Below are 7,381 nucleotides of genomic sequence, written 5' to 3'. Positions count from 1 at the left end.
ACTCTTTACCGAATTCTTCCATAAAAACAAAGATTTGGTTTACAAGTTCATGAAGTTTGGCTGTACCTGTAGAATTTTTATCAAAACGGGATATTATATTTAAATTTTTACCGTGTTGCTGTTTACAAAGCCCATAAATTTAGACACACTCACACATAAAGGTAATCAATTTAAGGTAAGGGTACCATCAGCTCAGTAGTATTATGAATGTTCCTGATGAAGGTGAATCAAGAAATTCACTTTGGACAAATGTAATTTATAAAGTGTTGTTTTCATTTCATACAGCACTGGGCCGATACTACCATGACTACTGCTGGTGGACTATCCGTACCGTACACGAGGGTATCATCAGCTTAGTAGTCAGTACTTCGGTAATGATATGCTTTATAACAAACCCATCTAAAATTGTCCATTTTTTTAATTTAAAGAAACAGCCAAACGTGTTGTTTTCATTTTTTTAATACAGAAGCAACACCTTTAAACATCGTTTTCCGAAATAAAATTTATTATGTTTTTGAAAATATATCAAATATATCTAAATATATATTTATATATATGTACAGTTATGTGTACATCATGATCCGACATCCTGTCAATAACTTTTATTTTTATATTTTGGCAATGCAAAATGGCATAGGTTTCCCAGATTGTTTTGTTTTTTAACTAAGTCTGTTGGATGTGTACTGATCGATATTTAGTCTTGGATACATGCTTTATTTATTAGTTGTGATTGGCTTCGAACTGGCTTTCAGTATATGTACTCTTAATTCGGTGCTGTGTGTTTTTAATTTTTTGTTAGTGGCTCTTGATTTTCCTACCGATCTTTTGAGTTAATATAACAGAAAGGTTATGTGGTATGATTGCCAATGAGACAACTATCAAACAAAGTTCAAATAATGTAAATGTAAGCAATTATAGGCAACCGTAAGGCCTTCAACCATGATAAAAACCCATGTTGTATGGTCGGCTATAAAAGGTGACGACATAAAAAATATGAAACAATTCAATTGAAAAAAAATAACGGCCTTATTCATAACAAAACATTTCAAAAACAAATTTGTCAAACTTGAAGCAACAACAACCACTAAACTAAAGGTTCCTGACTTGGTACTTCGTCACCGAGGGTATCACCAGCCTAGTAGTCAGCATAATATCTCCCACTATTGTTTCGTATCTCAATATTATAAACGCCTCTACATAGCCTAAATCCGCAATTTTGACAGACTTTGGCCAACGTTTAGTTTTTATAAATCAAATGTATAAAAACGGATATCCTTCACCCAACCGAAATTTTTGATGGAAGTAAGGCCAGATATTGTACATAGATATAGGAAGATGTGGTTACGAGTGACAATGAGACAACTCTCCATCCAAGTTTTTGCATAAGTCGGATACAATTACTCATGTTTAGCGATGACATTCGATTCATAATTAAATAATTCAATAATTTAAGAAAAGAACATTTACAATGATATTTTTAATACAATGCTTGCAATAGCACCATGATCTGTTGAATAACACATTAACGATACCTGTATGGACATATGTTGAAAACGTGTTAAGTATATAAAACAGACTTTAATATTTAATTTCAGTAAGATTTTAAATTTTTAGAATTTGACACTTAGAAAGAAACAAATACAGGGTCCTACATGCACCTTTTTTTATAGGGGCAATCCATTAAATTACTAACCGATCATGTATGATATTGAAAAAAAATCTCAAAACCGAGTTCGGTTTTTTCAGTCTTTAAAAACTATAAAGTCAATTTTTTTTTTAATTAAATATATGTTAGAGAATATGATATTAACCCGTTTCTTCCTGAATAAGTTCAAGCAGTCAGCGAGAAATGGTATTTTCGGCGAATCTAGTACGTTCAACTTGGTGAAAGCCACAATTGTCCATGACGACAGTGTCTCTGGGTCGCAAGTAATAAGTAAAGAATCGAACTTATTCCTGTAATGAACCAGAAAACTGTCAACGAGATGAAATTCATCTGAAGATCTATATTAACATGTCAAAATGTTAAAATATTCAATTCCAAAGAGCTCGTGAAGGAAGTTTATCGTGTGTGTGGCTTTGGAAGCCTATCTTGTACCTTAGTTAATTGCCCACTTTTGCATGTCTAAATTGTCTAATTCCGTTTTTTAATGACAGCTGATTTGTCAAAGAAAACAAACAACTTTATTTCATGTCATCCTCTATGTCCATTCAACATTGGTAGTCATTACATTCGTCAATGCGTTGACATTCAAATTAGAAAATTAAGAACTCTTGTACTTCGAAGCGGACCAGTAAGGTACTTCTTGGAATTAGATAATGACATTGTTTACAAAGCGAAAGAATAGCCTTAAATAAGAATCAATAATTCCTGTCTCTTTAGGTCCAATGGAGCTTATTATGGCATGACTGGAGGTGGTATTGTGTTTATTGTGCTGGTTGTAGCTTGCTGTTGTTATGGGTGTAGGTCGAGAAGGCCGAGTGGAGGACAGGTGATATCAACTTTTCAGCCAACAGTGCCTTACGCTCCTTACTCTATTTCACCTGGTAAGCATAAACGCTGTCATTTAATTTATGCATGACTAGGTGTAAATCTTTGTAACTTGTTAGAAAAAAAGAAGAAATTAAAAAAAATGTAATGAAAACATTAAGGAAAGCATATTTATTTTTAAGATATCTACTAAACAAACCCCACAAATTTTTAAATTGTAGAAATTTAAAAAGGAAGAGCCGTGATACGATCGTCAAATTTATGAGATAATTGCAAGTTAGTAAGGGTAAAGAAAATCACATTTCAAAGCTTAGATTACCGAGTGTTATGTATGAATGATTTTTAGAAACAAAATTTAGCACCTCATATTTCACAGTTTAAGTTTGAAGAATTAGACCGATAACGCAAAATAAAAAACCCAATCTTAAGATAATATTGTTTCTTACATGTATATTACAATGATAAATATTCAATAAATGAAAGAACACATTGTGTCATGGTTTCAAAAAACAGAGGGACGAATAAACAAATCGAATAATTAGAGACATTTGCATAAGTAGAAACCCCTAGGACGATTCCCGTTAAGTTTAGTTCCAATTCGCCAAACAGTTTCAGAGAAGATTTTTAAAAAGTTATAACGAACGACGGACTCAACGTGATGGAAAGAGTCACATGGCGCTTTTGGCAAGGTGAGCTAACAAATCCTAGGTAAGGGGTTAAATGTGTCACGTTAGATTTGATTAACAGGTGTCATCTGCACGTTTAAGGTTCAGCACAGGGATCTTCGATTAAATTGTTAACATACACTAACACTCGTACTTAATCATGAACTAGAGGTTCTAAAGAGCATGTGTCGCTCACCTATGTATTTGTACATCTTCAACAACGGACATTCTCCAACATAGTGAAAAAATAGAATTTATGACAAAAACCTATCTTTTTGTTTATTTTGTATTTCTGATCACTTTTGTTGTTTACAGTTTCTCTCTATCTTCTTAGTTTTTGTCCAAAACACAAAAAAGGTAAAAATAAATCGTTTTTAAGGGCAAATACTCCAAGAAAGAGTAAATACTAACATTTGCGGCAACATTTGACTTTTTGCAGATCTTGTCTTGTTAATTATTTTTCTACTTAAAGTGTCTAAAAGGCATTTACTAGTTGAGATATTTTATTCAAGGAGCTCATCCATTTGGAATGACAAACAATGGTTTTTCGGGAGGACACAATCCACCAATTGCCTCGGCGCCAGTTACAAATGGTAAACGGAGCTCATCACTGTCATCGCTAAGCAGTAGTTTAAAGCTAGCGTCAAATGCGTTTGAAATGGCAGGAAATTTAGGAGAAATTGGTGGAAGCGTGAGTGAAATATCTGAAGCCTTTATGTAAATTTAGGCTTTAGATTACAGGATTATAAAGATACATGTGTGCTTGTGTATGCAAAGTTTTGCATATAAACTGACTACTCTAATGTGTACTAACAAACTATCAACCAACTGTTTTGTTGCAATGCTATACTCATGTTAATGTAATGCATACTATTAGAGTCAATAGTTTTTATTGTAAAGTGTACTATAAGCAATCTTTTTGGGGCGTATGGCAAAGAAGGCAGATTTTTCCAATCTTGACCTTCTAAGAAATTTTTTAAGATCATTTGTTTTTTATAGTAAAACAAAATTACATGTAAAAATAAGATATGGTATGATTACCAGTGAGACAACTATCCAGCAGAGTCCAAATGACATGGATATAGGCTTTAGATCACCGATTGACCAACAGCAATAAGCAAAACCCATACCGTATATGTAGCGTAAAAAATACAACATGACAAGATGTTGATTAGGAATTCAAACGAGACAAACCAATGTATATGGTGACATTGATATAAACATGTATTTTCAACTTCCACAAAAATCAAATATTGTTATTAAGATTAACCAGTTGTAGTACTTTAAATGTAGTAGATTGACAAAACCAACAGTTACTATAACTACAGACGAATATAGCAATGCTTCAACTTCATCTTGCCACGCCATTTTAAATTAGTATAAATCCAGTATAGTATGCGATTGTGAGGAGATTGATTAATAAAGATTTTACCCCTATATCGAGTGTGATATGATGTTTCTCTACTCGAGAAATTTTCACATTTAAAACGCGAGCTTTCCGAGATTTAGTGGTGGCATTGGATTCTCTAATGATTTTGAGACGATATGTAGACAAACGTAATCTTTCTTTTTCAATAACCTTGAAAAAGTTGTGATATTTCAATATAACGTCGTCATTTTGCCGTGACTTCACAATAGAAAATTCAAAGGAAAGAAAGAAAATAAAAAAAACCACACGTTGATTAAAAAAATAATAATAGTTCAAGAAAAAGATAACAATTAAGGAGATATAGATTCTACCACTGCCTTTAATGTTATTCGATTTTTTTTCACTCAAGACAGTTAAATTTTCAAATTTAAAACGCGAGGCTTGCCCAACATTTTAAACTTTTAAAGACGATTTCAAGACGATATGTAAGCAAACTTTTTCTTCCTTTTGCAATGATATAAAAAAAGGTGTCCTTTTTCTATATGACGTCTTCAGACATGGTCGCTTTTTTCGTTACGTTACAATAACAAAATCAGAAGAAAGCAAGAAATGCTGACGTCATAATAAGGCTTCGACAAATGAAACGATCCAAACGTTGGTTATAAAAACTTTAAATAACAAAAATACCGAACTCCAAGGAAAATTCAAAACTGAAAGTCCTTTATTAAATGGAAAAATAAAAAGCTCAAACACATCAAACGAATGGAAAACAACTGTCATATCAACAGGTCGGGAAAGTATAACTAGATACAAAGAAAAGGACATAGCAACCTCGGAGATGTGATATTCACCAAGGCCAATCTTTTTATAACTTAATCAAAAGTTAATAATTGTTTTGTAATATGACGTTTTGATCCCTTCCTCTCAAACTTCGAGAACTAAAAATATTATCTGTGTTGGCAGTTGGTAACTTTCATAAGTTGAATTATTCGATAAAATTTACTAAAAATAATAACACCTAAAAATGAAAACGAAAAAGGAAATGTTTGACGTCTAAATCCTATATCATTGACGTTGCCTTGGAACAACGCTTATATTTAGGTGCACGTCAGCTGTTCCTTATTTACTTCACGTGATTTTGTCCTGCGGTCATTAATATGGTTAACAACAAATTCAAACGCTCTGAGCCAATTGAAACCGAACTCATAAAAGAAATAAATTATCGATGTTCCCTCTAAAAGGAACTTTATTCTTTTCCAACGGGATGTATAAAGACACACCCACGTTCGTTTTGATCTATAAAGAGGTTAAACTCCTAACTATCCTATTGTCTGTCGATACATTTATTTTTGGCATTGCACTAGTCATGTCTTCTTTGACTGTCCATGACGTTAAAATACTAAATCCCTGGGATGTGTTTTAGTTGATTTTAGTCTCTGATGCATGATTTTTTATAATTAATTGTTTTGGCTTTTAACTAGCTGTCAGTAACTGCGAGTACTCTCAAATCGTACTTTCTTGTTTATTTGACCTGTTGATACTAATTATATTGCTTTTTTTGTTATTTAATGTTATTCAGGGTTATATCTGGTCTATGTACCAGCTTTTATAAGTGTTTGGTATTACTATAAATTTTCACTTCGTACTATGAACATCAAAATTATTTATTTTGTAAAAATATTTCCATTCTCTATTAACTCGAATGATTCAGCGCCCTCTATCGGTCAGTGTCCTCTCGAGGGCTTGAACGCACTATACGCTAAAAATCCTTCATCTGCCCTGTGAATCAGGTGACTAATCAGGAGGCTTCAATTCGAGTCTGCGCAATTGGACTACCGGAATTAGATTCAAATAAGATGAATGTAAACAACGCGCTTCATGTTATCGAGACAAAATATTCATTTGAATTCAAAGAAAAGCAGATAGAAGCTATAAATTCAATTGTAAATGGAAAGGACACCTTTATTGTTCTTCCGACAGGCTACGGAAAGACCAAAATATACTCTCACTTGCCAGAGAAATACGAACTTCTTAACAACATGATGGGAACGATTTTAGTAATATCACCATTGCAATCCTTGATGTTAGACCAGGTTGCAAAGATGTCAGCAATTGGAATTGATGCGACGATTGTCGGAGAGTGTCAGCCTGATAAAAGTGTTGCAGACCAGATTCTGAAGGGTGACTTTGGAATTGTTTTTTCCTCTCCTGAAGCTGCACTGACCCCTGGTATGTGGAGAAAGTGCTTCACAAGTGGTGTATTTCGTGACAACTTGAAAGCTGTAGTTATTGATGAAGCCCATTGTATTACTGAATGGTATGTATTGTTTTGTATGTTATGATATCAGTTTAAAAGAGAAGTAATTATTACATCTTTTCAAAAACAAACTTAATAATGATATCATTTGAAAGTTGGACCTCACTATTTATATCAAAATTGATTGTTTGTGTTGGTTTGAGTATTTTTGTAAGTGTTTTTTTTTTAAGATCATACAAATTTAACATGACAGTCACATTTAAAAAATGGAATAAATGTGTCAATATATTTATTTAGAATAAAAGGAGACATGGGGATACAAGTCTGACAGTCACAGAAAATCAAACAGAATAGAATAAAGAATAGAACATTTTTATTTCCCAAATCAGTTACAATTGATTGACATAATTAATTATTACAACAACAACTCTTAACATTAGACAGTTAGACAAGTGTTTTTAAACTTAATATGCGAAGATCAAGTTTTCTAAAGAAATAGAATAATTGTTAATCAAATAGCTTATTAATTACTTTTTTTTGCTGTTCTTATTGTAGTGTATACATGTACCACGCAGTAAACTGAACTAAACTGTATGCCA

The 7,381-nt window shown here is 32.6% G+C and overlaps 1 long non-coding RNA gene across 1 annotated transcript; it reads left to right on the top strand.

Moving 5' to 3' along the window:
- Nucleotides 1-1,166: 1,166 nt before the first annotated feature.
- On the top strand, nucleotides 1,167-4,970 carry LOC127708435 (uncharacterized). Its single transcript, XR_007985274.1, has 2 exons — nucleotides 1,167-2,547; nucleotides 3,669-4,970. It is a non-coding gene; the product is annotated as an uncharacterized LOC127708435 (long non-coding RNA).
- Nucleotides 4,971-7,381: the final 2,411 nt, after the last annotated feature.

Source organism: Mytilus californianus, unplaced genomic scaffold (assembly GCF_021869535.1).
Source record: "Mytilus californianus isolate M0D057914Y unplaced genomic scaffold, xbMytCali1.0.p SCAF_7, whole genome shotgun sequence".
Taxonomy (NCBI): Eukaryota; Metazoa; Mollusca; class Bivalvia; order Mytilida; family Mytilidae; genus Mytilus; species Mytilus californianus.
This window is presented reverse-complemented; position numbering and strand designations above follow the sequence as displayed.